Below are 19,001 nucleotides of genomic sequence, written 5' to 3' on the forward strand. Positions count from 1 at the left end.
GAATCTCCTAAGTTTTATTTAGCTCTCAAAAGTCATCGGATTATTATTTTAACAAAAACTAATGATTATTAAAATATAAAAATATGTAAAGCTTAAGGGGGGATCCTTGTTCTCATGCAAGCTCTTTAGGGTTCCATTTTTTGTTTTTGTTTTTAATATTAAACTCATGTTTATTTAAGATTCAAAGCTGGTGTTGTTTTTATTATTAAATTTCTGTCCATTTAAAATTCAAAGCGTTAATTAGATAAATCATTAGAAACGCACTTCATGACCCTGACAAGCAAGGTACAAAAAATATAAACTATTTATCCTATTATATCTAGAGGCTCTGGTTCTAATGGAAAGCAATGATGGTTATCAAGGCAAGCCTACTTATTCTTCTGAGTTGGAAACAGCCTTTGGCACAATACACTATTTGCAAATTGAGTTCTAGGCTTACCATCATGCCACTTTTACATTGCATCTAGAAAATACTCTCCTATAGGTCAAATTACTCCTCTATGATAACCACATAACTACCCAAAAGGCAATAACTGCACTAAAATATGCCTTTTAGCTTGCGCTAACAGTCAATCCAATAGACAGCCAATGATCCACCTCTGACAACTAGAGCTGAACATAAGGTTGTCACCAGGCCGGGAGGTTACTCCTGCGGAGCTTACTCCTCGGTGTGCAATCCTCTATTGTGCTAAACTGAAAGGATCACTCAACGGACTCAAGAGACAATCCTGCCAGAAATCTATGTGAAACCAAGCATATCGATGTACGTTAACATTATCTGTTTAGAAATCCAAAGCAGAGAGAGTGGTTGCCATCACTTATACCAAGGAGAATGTCACGAGCATTGCACTCAGCCAGTGCATAGTATGTGCTTGTCTACTAAGAAAATCATGATAATACGTGCCCTTTTGTTTCAGGGGACTCCAAATCAAATCTCCAAAACTGTGCACAGAGCACAGCTAGTACCCATTCATTAACTACTGGTAGTCCTCACACGATGCATTTTCATTACAAACAGCACTACAAAATGGATATATTGCTTGTTGACAAGCATTTGAAAAGAGGCCGATTAAGCATCTAGAATGTATGTCATGCAAATTATGAAATATACCTAGAAATATTACCTGTCCATACTAGGGGTTATGAATTCATACAGTAAGATGAAGGCAAAAGAGGAACTACATTGATTAGCTAAAAGGTCGTCTCTACCTCCCAACCCTTGATATGGATCCCTGGCCAATTGCACCTGGAGACCCTGCAATCAGAAAATGCTTTCTTTTTTAGATGTGGTATCTATTGCATACTTCTACGCTATCCATTTTGAATACTTCTATGCTACCCATCACATACAAGAAAGATTTTACCCAATTGCAAAATGGTATGTGCACTGCATACTACTTTGCCATGTATACAGTGTGTTCCTAAGGACATCCTGAAACTGGAAAGCTAAAATAAACCACAGAGCAGGCATTTGAAGAATGTCCAACCCTACACTAAACAGGACTAGACCTAGAAACATAAGACTTTCCCCAACTTCAACAATTTCAAGCAAAAGACATCACCCAATACCTAAGACAGTACAAAGCATTTCCTTTTCCATTCAAAGAAGGCAACCATCCACAGGGATTCACTCACATAAGCCCACCAGATCTGCAGGTCGACTAAAGATATCCACAGAACTACCTTCCAGAATTAGTATCATTCTCTGGTCCCATTATTGGTATTGGGTTTATAAATTATACCAGCCATTGCCTTTAAGCGATGGTGGGGCCTCATTCTTGAGAAATCCATGCCTTCCTCTCAACGTCCTTCCATCTAGGAGTGTACTCACGTCACCGCTATGATTTCAGATACCATGCTCTTGTCCTGCATCCACACAATAATTCGAATCACTGCATGCTCAAGCATACTCCCTGTAACCAACAACACCCTTTTGAATAATATGAAGCACAAATCATCATAAATACACACGAGATACTGATATACAACGAGCTTCTAAGCATAGAAAAGGGAACCTGAACCAAATGGACCCATCTAGCCAAAACAGACAGACAGACAGACCAAACAAATGCATGAAAGAGTTGATGATGATTGATCAAGATATTAATGTTCACTGCAGGCCTAATATGGCCTATGGGACCTAAAGACAGATTCAGCAAAACATGTAAGGAGTAGTAGCCGACTAGTGACTGGTCTGGTGAGTAAATGAGTGTTGGGTAGCTTGTAGTGAGTGGTAGTGGGACGTGGGGTATATCTAGCTAGGGAGGTGCAAACACATGTGAGTTGCCCATGCAACAGGTAAGTGTACATCAAAATAGAGTCGGCTCTGGCATCAAGTAGTATCGGCTGCAACTGTCCACTGGGTTGATCATGGTACTAGCTGAAGGAGGTATGGTTAAGGTGTACTGGAGGAACTTGGTGCTGTGCTCAGTTTGCTGTCAGATGTGGAGGAGACCTGTCTAGAAGAAAGTCTCAGTAATTCATTAATCTGTCGGTGGATCATGGTTGATCCGGTGCATGGCATGCTTTCGAATCATTAGGTGCAGCCCCTGCTGGCATATTTTTTATAAAAAAATTGACCTTACCTTCATATTGCTGGGTCACACCACCCTCACAGCCAACTCTCTCCGCTCACTGCTACGGCCTGCAGCCTGCACTCTACATTCTGCTCAGCCCTGGCCATTTCTCAACACACCCAAGTCTTAGCCCACACTCAGCCCTCTCTCAGCTCATACAGAGAACACTCACTGCTCAGCCCGCTGCCCTTTATTTGCACACACTCAGCCCTTAGCTCTCAGCCCTTGCTCTCTCTCAGTTCAGCCCTCTCATCCCCTTTCCCCCTTCTGTATCAGCCCTCTCTCAGCCCCTTTCTCAGGACTCAGCCCTTTCGCAGCCCCCTCTCCAGTGACCAGTCCTCTCAATATTCACAATGCCTCAACCACATTACCCCTTCTGGGATTCATACATCACCTTCTGCCCCCAGCTCTGCTAGTAGGAAATGGAGGTGCAACTATTTCAACAAAGTGGGGAATAGCTCTATCACCGGAGTCCTCTGTCATGTTTCCAAGCTGCGAGGTTTTTGAGTTATCCCCACAAGATGTAGCCAATAAGATATCGCGACACCACTCCGATCTTGCAGGTGTAGCAGCAGCACGTGCTATTGGGGCTTCATCCGAGTTAGAGCAGGAAACTTGGAACATCAAGTGTCTCTAAGAACAAAAGGCAAAGAAGCATTTCCTCATTGCTATCTCCATCCCCCTCCCCATACCCAACACTGGTGACCTACCTCCCTTGGCACCCTTGCATAAGCAAAGTACTCAAGCTTGGAGAAAAGAGCACATAAAAATGGCTGAGACAAAGATAGGGAAAACATTGATCTTGTGTCATCTCACTCAATGTCTTAAACACTCCTCAATGACAAAGGATGATCAAAGCTGTTGCAATGGTTGAACCATATGAGGGATGGACAGGAATGGAGTATAGGGCCATGCATACACAGTTCTTGATGACCAGATTGGACGTATAAATAGAGCCCTAAGTCCCATCAAGGAAGGTTGAAAGAAATTTGGCTGCACCATGCTATATGATGGGTGGTCTAACGTTAGGAGTATCCTCAATATCCTTGTCTCCTCTTGTGTTGTCACACACTTCTTGCATGCCATTGATGCTAGTAAGAGTGGTAAGAAGACCACTTGCAAGTTTATCTACCGTGACATCCAGCACACTTAATACTATTGAAATTTTGCTTTATCATTCTTGGTATCGGCAAGACTCAATTTGGCACTTAAATTTGCAATCGACTCTTTAGATGGATTACAAATCATGCATTGCAAGTGAGACCAGAAAATGTTGTGCTAGTCGTGATAGACAATGCCTCCAATTGCAAGAGTATGGGGACTCTTTTTTGAATGCCTACAGGGCTCGTAGTCATCTGTTTTCAGTGCAATAAATAATAAAGAAATACCGCAAGGGGCGCCAGCTGATTTGGGGCCAATCAGTGTACTGTGTTTTTCAGCAAGAGCATTCTAGCTCCCTTGTGTTTTGTTTCTTCTGTGGGTGTTTTGCCAGTGGGATAATACTTGCTAAATTGTGATTTTACCGTCCTTAAGTTATCATAGGCTGGTTGGATATATATATATATATATATATATATATACCTTTGTAAGACTAGAATAAGTCCAATCATACAAATTTAGAATTTTTGTTGTTCTAAAGATAAAAAATCTACAAAGAAAATAAAAGAGAAAATGAAAGAGAAGAAAAAAGAGGTAAACAAAAACTTTTATGAAAAACAAAAGGAAGACATACTTAGCAAGCAAAGCAACACTTGCGTCGTCATCAGTGCCCAAGAATAAGCAGCTATACTGGGTTTCTAAAGACCCGCGGAGTCTCTAGGGCAAACCCAGTGCTTACTAAAATACGTCAAATAAACAAAAGAGAATGAAAACAAGAAATAAAGAAGAAATGAAGCAGGTGACTAAGCAAAAATAAACATGCAAGTCAAGAAACAAAAACTTCCAAAAAACTAGAAACTCTCTCTCTCTCTCTCTCTCTCTCTCTCTCTATTTAAAACATAAAAAGCTAAATGGCCCTTTACACTTATGTATCATTTCTACAAAGAGGCAAAAATACATTTCTAACTTAGAAAGCACAAGCATACTCAAACAAACTCTCTTTTGAAACTAAAAGAAAAACGGGCTGAATTCCCGCTTTTTGTTTTCAGCTTATGTTCAATCATTCTAAACAAACCCAAGGCCGAAACACCATAGATAAAAGACTTCATATCTAGAAATGTGCGAACTTTTTTCATTATTTTCCTTGGATTATACCTCTTGTGTAATAGTAAAGTGATCAAATTACTACAATGAGTGATAAAAGACTCCTTAGTTGTACAAAGGTGGGAAAATCTATGGAATTGGGAAGAAATGACTCCATATTTTGCCAAATCAGAAATGTTTGAGTCAATGTGAGGCATTTTTATAATGTGTAAACCACTATATTCAGGTTGTTCACGTTTATCGTATATATCAACCTCTAATCCTATGGTAGATTGAGAAAGTCTAAGATCTAAGAAAACACAAGAATCCCCTCTTGAAGTGCAGTTCAATTCACAAGAGTCACAAGGATAGATTCCTTCTCCAAAAGCTCTAGCATCTTTGTACATTAAGTCTTGAAAGTAGGAACATCTGGTACAAATAAATCATCTATAAAACACCTAACTTGACTAAGCTTATGTAAAATGATAGGACAGGTATTGATAGAAATCATGGGACACCTGCTTTTGGGGGTTATCTACACCTTCTTTTGGGGGTTATCTCTATTTTGTTACATTCATAGATGACTTTACCAACTACACTTGGGTCTATGGTCTCAAGGCAAAATCAGAAGTGTTTATGCATTTCAAACACTTTGTGGCTATGGTTGAGAATGAGATAGGACTCAAGGTGCAGACACTTCGAACAAATAGAGGGAGGGAGTATATGTCTCATGAATTTGAGACATTTTTGAAAGAAAAAGGCATCATGCATCAGCTTACAGTGAGGCTTACACCTCAACAGAATGGCAAAGCTGAGCGGAAGAATCACATTGCCATGGAAATGGATAGATGCATGCTCACAAGTAAAAAGTTGCCTCATAGGTTTTGGCTAGAAGGCCTCATGTGTGCCAAATATATTTTAAATCGGGCTCCTACAAAGGCTTTGAAGACAATTACTCCCTATGAGGCATGGCATGGGAGAAAGCCTTCAATGGACCATTTCAGAGTTTTTTGTTGTGTTGCGTATGCCCACGTGCCTGTGGAGTTCAGACACAAGTTGTTAGATAAGGCACTCAAATGCATTTCTGTGGGATATAGTTCACAAAGCAAAGGCTATCGTCTCTACAATCCTGCTACACGCAAGATTTTTGTTAGTAGAGATGTTATATTCTCTGAAAATTCTGCACATACACATGCTGAATTTCAGATTCCAGCCTCTTCAGATAATGTGTTTGGGGATGCTTCCTATAGCATTTGGTTCCCCCGCTGAAACTCAGAATTTACAGCAACCTCCGCCAGATCCACATGTACAGATTCAGCCCCCAGCTGATTTAGTACAACCTCAGGGTGTGGATGAAGTTGTCAGGCAAGAAATTCAATAAATACACGCAGCCAAAACAGTCCCAAATTGGTTGCTTCAGAGTCTCAGGGAGAGTAAGCTTGAGGCTCCATTGCCTGGCAGGACTCATAGTGCAGTAAGGCACACAGGGGGGGCTCTTTCAATTGAATCAGCTTATGCAGGTACTCTTCTTGATGAGGAAGAACCTGAGACATTTGAAGAAGGAAAGGATAATGTGCATTGGATGAATGCCATGCACGATGAATTGCAGTCCATTCATAAAAATCAGACTTGGGATGTTGTGGATTTGCCACCAGGTAAGAATGCCTAGGTACACGTTGGGTTTTCAAAGTCAAAAGAAAGCCAGATGGGTCCATTGATCGGTACAAGGCAAGGCTGGTTGCAAAAGGATATGCTCAGAAAAAGGGCATAGATTATGAGGAGACTTTTGCTCCTACATCCAGGATGACCACCATCAGGTCAGTTATAGCAATGGCTGCAAATTTTGAATGGAATGTTCATCAGTTGGACATTAAAACAGCTTTCCTTAATGGAGACTTGTTGGAAGAGGTTTATGTCAAACAACCTCCGGGCTTTGAAATTTCAAGAAATGCACATCAGGTATGCAAGCTGAATAAAGCTTTGTATGGGTTGAAACAAGCCCCACGTGCATGGTATGCAAAAATTGATGCCTTTCTAACTAGCAAGGGGCTGCACAATAGTCCAACTGAGAGCACCCTCTACATCAAGAAGGATGGGGGGGACATTTTGGTCATGATTCTTTATGTAGATGACATGTTGCTCACCGGATCAAATGAGGAAGTAATTGTAGATTTCAAAGTCCAATTGAAAGCTACATTTGATATGTCAGACTTGGGCTTGTTACATTTCTTTTTGGAGATCCAGTTTATTCAAGAAAAATGTGGCATTGTTATGTCTCAGTCCAAGTATGTTCAAAAGCTCTTGGACAGATTCAACATGCATGATTGCAAGCCTATGTCCACTCCCATGGAGCCGGGGCTGAAGCTTACAATGCATGATGCGGGTGAATCAATTGATGTCACAGGTTGTTGGATGCCTCATTTACCTCTGCAATACACGACCTGATATTCAGTTTTCAGTTTCTCACGTGAGCAGGTATATGCACAGCCCAAAGATTATGCATTGGCAAGCTGTAAAACGCATCTTCCGTTACTTGCAAGGTACAAAGTCTTTTGGCTTGATGTTTCCAAGGGGGGGTGACTTGCAGATGCATGCTTACAGTGACTCAGATTGGGCTGGAGACTATGATACTAGGCAGTCCACCAGTGGGAATTGTTTCTTTCTAGGACATGCTTGCATTTCTTGGTTGAGCAAGAAACAATCTACAATGGCTACCTCCTCATGTGAAGCTGAGTACAGGGCAGCTTTCACAGCGACAGTTGAATGTGTTTGGCTGCATCGTTTGTTTGCTGATCTTCATCTTTCATTGGAGGGTCCTTCTCCGATTCTCACTGATAGTCAAAGTGCTATAGCACTGGCAAAGAATCCTGTGTTTCATGCTCGCACGAAGCACATTGAGGTTCACTATCACTATGTCAGAGAGAAGTTGCATGCATGAGAGATCAGTATGATCTATGTGTCAACACATGACAATGTTGCAAACATCTTCACCAAAGCACTTCCACGTGAAAAGTTTGAGGCATTTCACAGTGCCTTGAACTTATCTCCTTTTGGTGATTAATCATCTCCTTATACATGACATTGGCACTGCAGGGGGGTGTTAGAATTATTATTATATTCTAGCAGTGAACAATGTAACGTAATAAGTAGGTTAGGGGCACTTTTCCCTCTTTAGAGATTTTTTCCCCTAACCACAGTTAGTTCACTAACTACGGTTAGTGAAGGGTAAGGTTTTGTCACTTAGATAAAACCTTTCCCTCTTCTTGTATTACTCACTTCATCTATTGCAAACTCTCTGACTCTCCTACTCTCTCTTTATCTAACAACTACATCACATAAAACGAGCTCTTGCGTGAGACACACCTTTGAATGAAACATGTATAGAAAAGATTCTATAAGTGACAAAAACCTCCAATTAATTATATTAGATGCAGAAACACTCAATGGATGCAACTCAATGGCCCGCAAATGTTGCCGCTTACAAGGCAAGGACCAACTCTGTTAAAGACTCTAGGACTCGATGCGCAGCTGCTCTACATATATGACTACCAAAAGACACACTTGATTATAACAACTCTTATCGAGCTGAAAGACCATGGACGACTCTCACGTGTGTGAGGAAACTCAAAGAGAGTCTTCTCTACACAAAGAAGTGACTTTATAGCTATAAAGCTGTTGGGGTAAAGGCACATTGCCACCCTTTAAAATGTTATGACACCTATGACTGTCTTAAGACAGTCATAGGGTGAAAGCCTAATCCTAAATAAAACCTATGAGTTTGTGGTGTGGCTCAACACTTTTACACACCCACACTTCTTGTGTCTCCCTCTTGCTGACTCCTTTGTTCCACTCTCTCACTCTTTCCCTCACAAGTGGTATCAGAGCCTCTACCTCTCTCTCTCAACTCCGGTCTACCCCTCCCTCTCCCCTCGGGCATCGTACCCTCAACAGCGACAGCAGCGAGCAGCGGCAGCAGGAGCAGGTCGCGCGCGAGCAGAGCGGGGCAGCGCGAGCGAGCAGGGCGAGCAGCCAGCGCAGGAGCTATAGCTGCAGCAGCAGCTAGCTGTTGCTAGCTGCGCGGGCGCAGCCAGTGCGCGCACCGCACAGCACCGGCCGCGCACAGCCAGCGCGAGCAGCGCGCAACACTGGCTGCCTGTAGCCCGTCGACCGGACAGGTACGACCATCCGTACCGACTGTACGGATGCCGTATAGGTAGCCGTACCGTACGGACGCGACCGTACGGACGCTGCGACAAGCAGGTACAGGTTGATTTTTTTTTTGTTGGGGATCCGTGCCCTCGCAGGTGCAGGGTACAGCAGGTACCCTGCGCAGGTACAGAAGGTACAGCAGGCACAGATTTTTTGTTTGGGGGAAGAAGGAAAAGAGAGAGCACTCTGCTCTTCATTCCCAGAATTTTTTCAGTTCTCAAAACTGTGTGTTTGAGGTACAGCAAGTACACTCGTGTCCCTCGTGCTTGAGGTGACTAGTGCCACAGTGTGTGGTGGTTGCACAGTTATTTTATTTGGGGAAGGTCAGATGCCTTGATTTTTGCAGAGGGCTTTTATGCTTTTGCTAAGTGCAAATCTCAGTTTTCGGGTGACAATTTCAAAGGGCTTTTGCCTGGAAGTGTATGCAGTGTATGCCTTGAGGCAGTGTGGAGCCAGGGTGCCCACATTGGTCTTGTTTCCGCAGTGTATTCAGTGACATTTCTTGCAGGTCACATTCTGTGTACACTTTGAAAATCTCAGTTGAGCCACGCTTGGCCAGGGCGCATCGAGTTTACTCGGTCCCTAACTGTCCATCGTTGACAGTGCTCAAAACGTTTTCTCTTCAATGTTTGTACGTTGGGATCTGTGTTGTTACTGTGTACACAGGGCCGTTTATGCATTACATTATCAGGTGAAAGTGTCAGGAGAGCGCTGTATTTTGTATGCTACCTCAGTGTTGAGGGTGTTTTTCACTTGGTACAGGTGTCAAATCAAGGGGCTTTTGCCCAAATTTTGCTTGTGAGCACTTGAGTTACTGTTTGAGAACTTCAGATGCCTTTTATCCCCTTGGCAGAAGGGTGATTGTTTGGGACTTGCCCCATACTTTGTTGCAGGTTTTGTGACAGGCTGAGGTGTTTGAAGCCTTTTTCAGTGGACAAAACAGTGTATGACAAGTGGTTTATGCATATAAAATCAGTGCAATACCTCATCTGAGGTGGGAGAAGTGTTCAGGACAGCAGTGTTTTGTGCTTCGTCAGATGATGATGCACTGATAAAACACTTGTGGAACAGCTGCAGCATTCTGTAATTACTGTTTTATGCCTATTTGAGCACGGTACAGTGTGTCAGAAGGTACAGTGACTGGAGGGAAAATTTTCTGTTTTGCTGCAGATTTTTTGACAGTAAAAAACAGCACTATTGTGAGTGCTCCTGGCTCTTGATAGAGCAGGTTTTCTGAGAAATCAGAATTTTATTTAGTCATTTTTCGACTTACAGGGAGTCAGGCACTTTCCTTATCTGATATGGCATCAGGGGGAAGTGAATCTTCAATACTGAACATAAAGAAATTGGAAGGGGCACACAATTATGCATTATGGGCAGAACAGTGTTTGAATGTACTTCTGCTAAAGAAGATTTCTAAGCCCATAAGGGTGAAGGGTGTCAAGCCATCTGGGATGGCAGATGATAAGTGGGAGGAGCTTGATTTGTCTGCAAGGGCTGCTATTATGCTTACTCTCACTGATTCTCTTGTGTTCAATGTTCAGGCTGAAAAGACCTCTTATGGTCTATGGCAGAGGCTAGAAGAGTTGTATGCCCAAAAGAGTTCAGCCAGTAAGGTTTATTGGTTGAAGAAGCTTGTCGACCTTCGCATGAAGAAAGGTACAGCTATGACCTCACACTTGAGTGAGTTCAATGCCATCTTTACACAGCTTATTGCACAGGGATTGAACCTTGATGAGGAGTTCAAGGCTACTTTCTTGTTGTGTACCCTCCCTGAGAGTTGGGACACTTTCAAGACCACTCTGTCAAATTCAAATGTCACTCTTATGTATGCTGATGTGGAGAGCTCTCTCCTTATGGAGGAGATGAGCAGGAAGAATAATATGGGCAGCAAGTCCTCCAATGCTTTGCCGGTACAGGAAAGAGGTAGGACTCAGCAGAAGGGGAGATCTGCTGGCAAGTCCAAATCCCGCAGTCAGTCCCGTGGCAAAAAGGATATTGAATGCTTTTACTGTGGTAAGAAGGGACATGTGAAGTCTAAGTGCTTCAAGTTTATACGGGTTCAAAAAGCCAAGAAGGCTGAGACAAAGGATGCAGGCAGTGGAAGCAAAGGCAAAGGTAAGGCCAAGGCAGATGACTTGGATGCAGTGAATGTTGCAGCAGAGGACAGTGACAGTGACAGACATGATGTTTTATGCTCTTCTGCTGTAATTGCACATACATTGGTTGTTGATGGCCTTGACATGCATACCTGGCTCTTGGATTCAGGTGCTTCTTTTCATGTTACTCCTCATAGGGAGTGGTTTACTTCCTACGCAGGTACTCATGGAGTTGTTCACCTTGGGAACAACTATGCATGTCAGATTGCAGGGATTGGCAGTATACAGATAGTATTCCCTGATGGACGCATATTTATGCTTGATGGTGTTCGCCATGTACCGCAAATCAAGAAAAATCTGATTAGCACTGGCTTGTTGGATGACAGTGGTTACCACACCACATTTGGGGATTCCAAATGGGTGAACATGATTACCTGCACTGGAAACATAAAGAGGGTACAAGGTATCACTCTTATAACCCTCAGTCACTACAACCTGGCCATCAGTAATGTTGCCATAACCGAGCTGCCAAAGGTTTCATTGTGGCATAGCCGGTTGGGACACATGTCCGTTAAAGGAATGCAAGAACTGTCACGTTTGGGTTATCTGCCGTCTCTTTCATTTTCAGATTTGCCTACTTGTGATCATTGCATATTTGGCAAGCATTCTATGATTCCTCATAAGAGGAGAACTCCCCAGAATAGAGCACCGCTTGATCTAGTGCAAACTGATTTGTGTGAGATGCCACAGCTATCACTAGGGGGTGCAAAGTATTTCATTACTTTTATTGATGATGCCACACGCAAAGTGTGGGTCTATTTCTTGAAGCATAAAAGCGATGCCTTAGATGCTTTCAAGAAGTTTCTCGCTCAGGTTGAGAATCGGATAGGACGCAGGCTGAAATGCCTCAGATCCGATAATGGGGGTGAGTATGTGTCACATGCTTTTGTACAGTTTTGCGAAGCTAAGGGCATTAAACAGGAACTCACAGCCCCTCATAATGCATCTAAAAATGGTGTGAGCGAGCGGATGAATCGAACTATTCAGGAGAAAGTTCGATGTATGTTGTCTTATGCTTGCATTGCCCCATGGCTTTTGGGCAGAAGCCGTGCGAACAGCAGTTCACCTAATTAACAGGTCGCCGAATAAGGCTTTGGAGTTGAAAGTGGCAGAGGAGGTGTGGTCTGGCAAGCCACCTTCATATAAGCACTTACGTGTGTTTGGCTGCGAGTGCTTTGCTCATATACGCAAAGAACTGCGCACCAAACTGGAGCCAAAGTCTTTCAGATGCATCTTCATGGGTTACGGTGACGAAGGTGAAATGGGGTACAGGTTATGGGATCCCGTCAAACGGAAGATTATACGCAGCAATGACGTCATCTTTAAAGAGGATAGTGTACACAAAGAACCCATGCAACCTGTGGAATACAGGAGGGTTGTTTATGATGATGTCGGACAGCAAAGAATGCCCATTAATATGCAGCAGCAGGCTGCTGTAGATAACCCTGTTCAAGAGGGTATACAGGCTGAAAATCAGCCAGACAATTTTGCCAATGATGCACCACTGGATATGCCAGCAAATGGCGCTGTAGAACAGCCAAATATGGTGGTACAGCCACCCGTTATGCATGACGAACAGGCTAGACAGCAGCCTAATCCGGAACATTTTGTTAGGAGGAGCACCCGTGTACAACGGCCTCCTGACAGGTTTGTTCCAGGAGCCAATAATGTGGCTGATTTTATCATGCTTACAGATTGTGGTGAGCCTTCCAGCTTCAAGGAAGCTATGGGAAGAACAGAGAAAAGGAAGTGGGAGAAAGCCATGCAGTCAGAAATGGACTCCCTACTTCAAAATGATACATGGGACTTGGTGCAGTTACCTGCAGGCAGAAAGGTTTTGCCATGCAAGTGGGTTTACAAAGTCAAAGTGGATTCAAATGCTTTACCGAGGTATAAGGCCAGATTGGTTGCCAAGGGATTTAAGCAAGAGAAGGGCATTGACTTTGATGAGATTTTTTCCCCTGTAGTCAAGATGACTACTTTGAGAGCAGTGTTAGCTCTTGTTGCTCATGAGGACATGGATTTATGTCAGATGGATATGAAGACTGCTTTTCTTCACGGAGATCTCCATGATGAGATCTACATGAGTCAGCCAGAGGGATATGCTGTTAAAGGGAAAGAGCAGCTTGTGTGTAAGCTCAAGAGGAGCTTGTATGGACTCAAGCAGGCGCCAAGAGAATGGTACAAGAAGTTTGATGCCTTCATGCAGTCCCAAGGGTATCATCGGTGTGAAACCGATCATTGCTTGTACACCAAACGGGCAAAGGATGGCAGTTTGATGCTACTCATTCTATATGTGGATGACATGCTGATTGCCAGCAAATCTCAGCAGGAGATTAGTGCTTTGAAGAAACAACTGCATAAGTCTTTTGACATGAAAGACTTGGGTGATGCAAACCATATTCTTGGTATGCGGATTATTCGTGACAGGCAAGGGACTTTTGTTTCTGTCACAGAAGGAGTTGACAAAGTACTGCACAGGTTTAAAATGGAGGGGGGGAAGTCTATTCGTACCCCGTTGCCTCCACATTTAAAACTCAGCAGTAAGGACAGCCCCAGATCAGATGATGATAAGGCTGAAATGGCCAAGGTTCCGTATGCATCTGCAGTTGGTTCTTTGATGTATGCCATGGTTGCCACTCGTCCGGATATTGCTTTTGCGGTGGGAGTCATCAGCAGGTATATGGCAAATCCAGGCAAGCGGCACTGGGAAGCAGTGAAAGGTGTCTTGAGGTATCTCAAGGGTACCAAAGACTTGTGCATATGCTATGGTAGGCAGGATGCATTGGTGCATGGTTTTACAGATTCAGACTATGCAGGGAATGCAGATAACCGGAAGTCTACTACCGGTTATATTTTCACATTTGCAGGAGGTGCTATATCATGGGTGTCTCGGTTGCAGAAATGCATTGCACTGTCAACCACTGAAGCTGAATATGTTGCAGCCACTGAGGCTTGCAAGGAAGCAATATGGCTTACTCGGCTGGTGGGAGATTTGGGCATTACAGGAGATATACCAGTTTTGCATTGTGATAGTCAGAGTGCTATCATGTTGGCAAAGAATCCGGTCTTTCATCAGAAGACCAAGCACATAGATGTGAAATACCATTTCATCAGGGAGGTACTGGAAGACAAGCGACTTGAGCTTGTGAAGATGCATACTGATGACAATCCTGCAGATTTGCTCACTAAGAGCTTGCCTACAGAGCGGTTTGCACATTGCCGCCACATCATGGGATTAGGATGAGACCATTCTTATTTTATGGTCTTGTATACAGTAACTGTATATTGCTGTAATTTTTATTCTTTTCTCCCCTTAAGGCACATTGGCCTTTAGGTGGGAGGTTGTTGGGGTAAAGGCACATTGCCACCCTTTAAAATGTTATGACACCTATGATTGTCTTAAGACAACCATAGGGTGAAAGCCTAATCCTAATAAAACCTATGAGTTTGTGGTGTGGCTCAACACTTTTACACACCCACACTTCTTGTGTCTCCCTCTTGCTGTCTCCTTTGTTCCACTCTCTCACTCTTTCCCTCACAAAAGCCACAATCACTGCCTCCGAACCGCTTTAGCTCCCAGTAAATCGAAACCACTAATTGTTGATTGGAGGAGAGTCGCGAACGCCATGCACCAAACCACCATAGCATGCACCATAACGTGGACGTACCTCAAATTGCCCACCAACAAGGTCATGAACATAGACCAATGAGCCTTCTCAAAGTTGCATGGACAAATCACAGCTTACGACGCTTTTCACCCCTACAACCTTAGTCCAATACCAAAGTGCATTAAATAACCACTTTTGGAAGACTCCTCTGAAGGTAAACATTCCAACATGCAAGCCCATCTCTACTCCTAGGAGGCTTAAACCATCCGTTCAATACCAAAGCCTTCTCAGAGTTGCATGGACAAATTGTTGGGGTAAAGGCACTATGGCCACCCAAGTACAGTTAGTACACTTAAGTACTATTAGTACTTTTATTTGTTAAGTACACTAAGTACACCGTACTTAGTGTTGTAACCTTATCCTTTCATATAAAAGGTTGACTGTGTGCTAGGGGAGGTACACACATATGTTTTATCCCCACACTCTTGTGTTTATCTTGGTGGTGTGTGTCGGTGTGCTCCTTCTCTCCCCTACCACAACTGGTATCAGAGCTTGGAGCAGCACACTCTCCCTCCTTGCGGGACTTCTTGACCGGTACCTTCTCACGGGGCTTTTGGACCTCGAATATCTGGGCCTTGGTGACGGAGACTCGGAATACCTGCCACGCTTTGGAGAGTCCCCCATGTCGAATCGACGCAAAAACGAAGCTGAAATGCTAAGAATGGCGAGCAACTGCCATCGCCAGGCAGCGGCGCCAGCAGCCAGCGCCTCTAGTAGCGCCAGCAGCTGCTAGCGCTATCAGCCGTCGAGGCTGTTCGTCGCCAGCAGCCAAGGCCACCGGTGACGCCAGCGGCCAAGGCCACCAGCAGCGCCAGCAGTGGCGCTACCAGCGCCACAGGCGCCAGTAGCTCCGCCATCATCGTCTCCACCGCAATCTTGTTACGGGCGCCAGTATCGCTTCTTTCCCCGCCTCCCGCCAAGCGTCCTTGCCCTGATTTCGGGACAAACTGTTGATTAAATGCCTTTGGTATTCCTTAAAATCTTTGGAGAGCTTGGGCTTACAAAATGATGCAGACTACACTCTCGTGAGTACCTAGTCGGTGTTGAGAATTTCAAGTCACAAGGTACAGAATCAAGGGGCTTTTGTAGCCACAGCCAAGCATTGGCTTATACACGCACTTGTTTGCATATATCCTCTTGATTGGAGTTGATTTGTGCAAGGATTTGATGCATTTTATGACTTAAGTTCAAATAAAGGTACTCCCGTACTGTACTATAGAGCATCAATTAATGCATTAAGTATTGTTGTTCTGGATCTGCAGCAGGCAGGAAACAGACAGTATTTACTGTTAAGTGGGAGAACGTTGCAGGTCCTGTGTTCCATTGCAGGAATTAACTTTTGAGCACAACTACAAGTGCATCTGTGCACTTAGTTTGCAGGGAGTCAGGCACCCAAGTGTGGGTTATATTTCTTGCTGATTGTAATGACTTCATCCTCGGAATCTTCTCTTCTCAATATTAAAAAGTTGCAGGGTGCTACTAACTACCCAATGTGGAAAAAGATGGTCCTGAATGTGCTAATTCTCAGGCAGTTTCATGCTCCTATTATACACAAAGGTGTGAAGCCCACTGGCACATCTGATGATGCTTGGGCACTAGCTGATCTGTCAGCAAAGTCCATAATTGAATTGTCACTCCATGAGAGTGTTGTTTGGAATGTGGATGGTGAAAAAACAGCCTGGGGTGTGTGGAAAAAGCTACAGGACACATATGAGCAGCAAAGTGTAGCCACAAAGATATATTGGTTGCGCAAGTTCTTCAATCTGAAGATGAAGGAAGGGACCTCCATGGATGCACATCTCAATGAGTTTAATTCAATTGTCACTCAACTTGCAAATCAAAAATATGTGGTGGATGAGGAAACCAAGGGTATGGCACTCTTGATCTCTCTTCCTGAAAGTTGGGATACATTCACCACAGCTGTAACAAATGCAAACACTTTCATAAGTTTTTCAGATATCACAGGGCTGATTTTGCAAGAAGAGCAGAAGCTCAAAGCTCAAGATGCAGTAAAGCCTAACAATGCCTTAAATGCAAGGGGGAGAAGTCAGCAAAGAGGCAAATCTCAGGAAAGGGGAAAAGGGAGGAGCAAGTCCCGCTCCAACAAAGATGTTACTACTGTGGCAAAAAGGGACATACCAAAAAGCAGTGCTTTAAACTGAAAAATGATAAGAGAGACAAAGCCAAAAACACTGATGCGTCAGATGCAAAAGCAATTGTACCAGTAAGCAATGGCAAGAGCAGTGTGAAGATTGAAGAGCTTCATTCTACACACGGTTATGACAGTGAAGGAGAGGTTCTATTTCTCTCTACTTTGGATGCTCATTCTCTCCATGCAGGAGATTTTGCAGACATGCACTCTTGGATCATTGACTCAGGTGCCTCATTCCATGTTACACCTTACAAAGAATTGTTTGTAAGATATGCAGCAGGCAGTAATGGAGTCGTTTTTCTAGGGGATAATCATGCATGCAGTATTGTTGGTGTTGGAGATGTCGGGCTTGTATTTGCTGATGGTACTCAGCTTATGCTTCACAATGTTAGGCATGTACCCGAAGTCAAGAAAAATCTGATTTCTACTGGCATGTTGGATGACGAAGGTTTTGTGACCAGCTTTGGTCATGGTTTCTGGAAGGTCACCAAAGGTGCCCTGGTTGTTGCCAGAGGCTCTAAGGTTGACACAATGTATACTCTTCATGCTAAAGTAGGTAATCATGCTGATATTCATGCCACCGAGCTGCCGAATATTTCTATGTGGCATAGCCGGATGGGACATATGAGCATAAGTGGAATGGAGCAATTGGCTCGCCTTGGCTACTTACTGTCTCTTAAATTTTCTGATTTAAAGTTTTGTGAGCACTGCATATATGGTAGACAGTTACAGTGTCCTCATAAAAGGAGATTAGGACATAAAGATGCTCAACTTGAGCTTGTGCATACAGACGTGTGTGAGATGCCTAGTCCTTCACTTGGAGGTGCACGGTACTTTGTCACATTTATAGATGATTCCACAAGGAAGGTGTGGGTGTATCCTCTTCGATTGAAGAGTGATGTCTTTCCAGTGTTCCAGAAATGGCTTGCTATGGTTGAGAACCAAACAGGCAGAACACTGAAGGCTTTGCGGTCAGATAACGGTGGGGAGTATATGTCTAATGCATTCAATGCATTTTGTGATGCTAGAGGTATTAAAAGAGAACTCACTGCTCTTTACAGTCCAGCGCAAAATGGCACTGCAGAGCGTATGAATAGAACCATACAGGAAAAGTCTCGCTCTATGATGTCACATGCTGCTTTACCTCATGGATTTTGGGCTGAAGCTGTAAAAACAGCATTACACCTCATCAATAGGTCACCAAATAAAAGACTAGATGGCAGAGTGCCAGAGGAGCTTTGGACAGGAAAACCTCCTTCCTATAAGCACTTGAGGGTCTTTGGCTGCACTGCGTACGTGCATATACGCAGAGAAGATCGCAGCAAGCTTGATCCTAAGTCTCTCAAATGCATTTTTCTTGGATATGGTGACAGTGGTGAGATAAGTTAGCGCCTATGGGATCCTGTGAATAAGAAGCTAATACGCAGCAATGATGTCTTATTTGATGAGTCATGTATGTTTAAGGCTGCAGATAAGCCTTCTGATGCTTCAGAGGTTGACATTGATGACTCGGGACATCCTGTACAATTCAGGCACGCTGCGAATCAGCCACAACAGCAGCGTAATCAACCAATGCATGATGCTGCAGCAGGTCCAAATGGACAGCCCGCAGTGGCAGAAGATGTACTACGGGACATGCCACCTTTGGAAGACCTCCCAGGCATAATTCTGCAGCCTGATCTACTGGAACAGCCACCTGTTTTAGGTGAGCAGCAAGTTGGACAGCAAGACCAATGGGTCCGAAGGTCCACTCGACAAATGAAACCGCCAGACAGATTTGTTCCAGGAGCAGATTTTATTATGCTTACAGATTGTGGAGAACCTTCCTGTTACAAGGAAGCCGTGCAAATGCATGATAAAAGGCTATGGGAACTAGCCATGAAGTCTGAAATAGACAGTCTCCATAAAAATGGTACTTGGGAATTGGTGCAGTTGCCTAAGGGCATGAAATTACTGCCATGCAAGTGGGTGTATAGATTGAAAGTCACACTTGGAGCTAAGCCAAGGTATAAAGCCAAGTTGGTTGCCAAGGGCTTTAAGCAGGAGTATGGTG

The 19,001-nt window shown here is 43.7% G+C and overlaps 1 long non-coding RNA gene across 1 annotated transcript in view; it reads right to left on the reverse strand.

The window, feature by feature from the left end:
- Positions 1–771: 771 nt before the first annotated feature.
- Positions 772–19,001, reverse strand: part of LOC147879512 (uncharacterized) — a 46,692-nt gene continuing 28,462 nt past the window's right edge. Inside the window, exons 4-5 of the long non-coding RNA XR_015540631.1 lie at positions 1,743–1,866; positions 772–1,255 (exon numbers count right to left, since the gene is read on the reverse strand). This is a non-coding gene — a long non-coding RNA (uncharacterized LOC147879512). The remainder of the gene's footprint in view (positions 1,256–1,742; positions 1,867–19,001) is intronic.

Source organism: Dipteris shenzhenensis, chromosome 33, assembly GCF_047967505.1.
Source record: "Dipteris shenzhenensis isolate YYH24624 ecotype China chromosome 33, Dip_SZ_1.0, whole genome shotgun sequence".
Taxonomy (NCBI): domain Eukaryota; kingdom Viridiplantae; phylum Streptophyta; class Polypodiopsida; order Gleicheniales; family Dipteridaceae; genus Dipteris; species Dipteris shenzhenensis.